This window comes from Bison bison, unplaced genomic scaffold, assembly GCF_000754665.1.
Source record: "Bison bison bison isolate TAMUID 2011002044 unplaced genomic scaffold, Bison_UMD1.0 scf7180017864492, whole genome shotgun sequence".
In the NCBI taxonomy this organism is placed as follows: Eukaryota; Metazoa; Chordata; class Mammalia; order Artiodactyla; family Bovidae; genus Bison; species Bison bison.
In genome coordinates this window covers 2,174,159-2,174,902 of record NW_011495051.1, presented here as the reverse complement: position 1 = coordinate 2,174,902, position 744 = coordinate 2,174,159, and the positions used below count along the sequence as shown (strand labels likewise).

The following is a 744-nucleotide window of genomic DNA, read 5'->3' as shown; positions in this document are numbered from 1 at the left end:
AGGAAAAGGTGTACATCGAGGCTGTATATTGTTACCCTGCTTATTTAACTTATATGCAGAGTACATCATGAGAAATGCTGGACTGGAAGAAACACAAGCTGGAATCAAGATTGCCGGGAGAAATATCAATAACCTCAGATATGCAGATGACACCACCCTTATGACACAAAGTGAAGAGGAACTAAAAAGCCTCTTGATGAAAGTGAAAGAGGAGAGTGAAAAAGTTGGCTTAAAACTCAACATTCAGAAAACGAAGATTATGGCATCTAGTCCCATCACTTCATGGGAAATAAATGGGGAAACAGTGGAAACAGTGTCAGACTTTATTTTTTTGGGCTCCAAAATCACTGCAGATGGTGACTGCAGCCATGAAATTAAAAGACGCTTACTCCTTGGAAGGAAAGTTATGACCAACCTAGATAGCATATTCAAAAGCAGAGACATTACTTTGCCAACAAAGGTTCGTCTAGTCAAGGCTATGGTTTTTCCTGTGGTCATGTATGGATGTGAGAGTTGGACTGTGAAGAAGGCTGAGCGCCGAAGAATTGATGCCTTTGAACTGTGGTGTTGGAGAAGACTCTTGAGAATCCCTTGGACTACAAGGTGATCCAACCAGTCCATTCTGAAGGAGATCAGCCCTGGGATTTCTTTGGAAGGACTGATGCTAAAGCTGAAACTCCAGTACTTTGGCCACCTCATGCGAAGAGTTGACTCATTGGAAAAGACTCTGATGCTGGGAGGGAT

The 744-nt window shown here is 42.5% G+C and overlaps 1 protein-coding gene across 1 annotated transcript in view; it reads right to left on the bottom strand.

The window, feature by feature from the left end:
* The window catches only part of LOC105005588 (zinc finger protein 555-like), an 11,718-nt gene that overhangs the window by 2,786 nt on the left and 8,188 nt on the right, over positions 1–744 (bottom strand). The window lies entirely within an intron of this gene.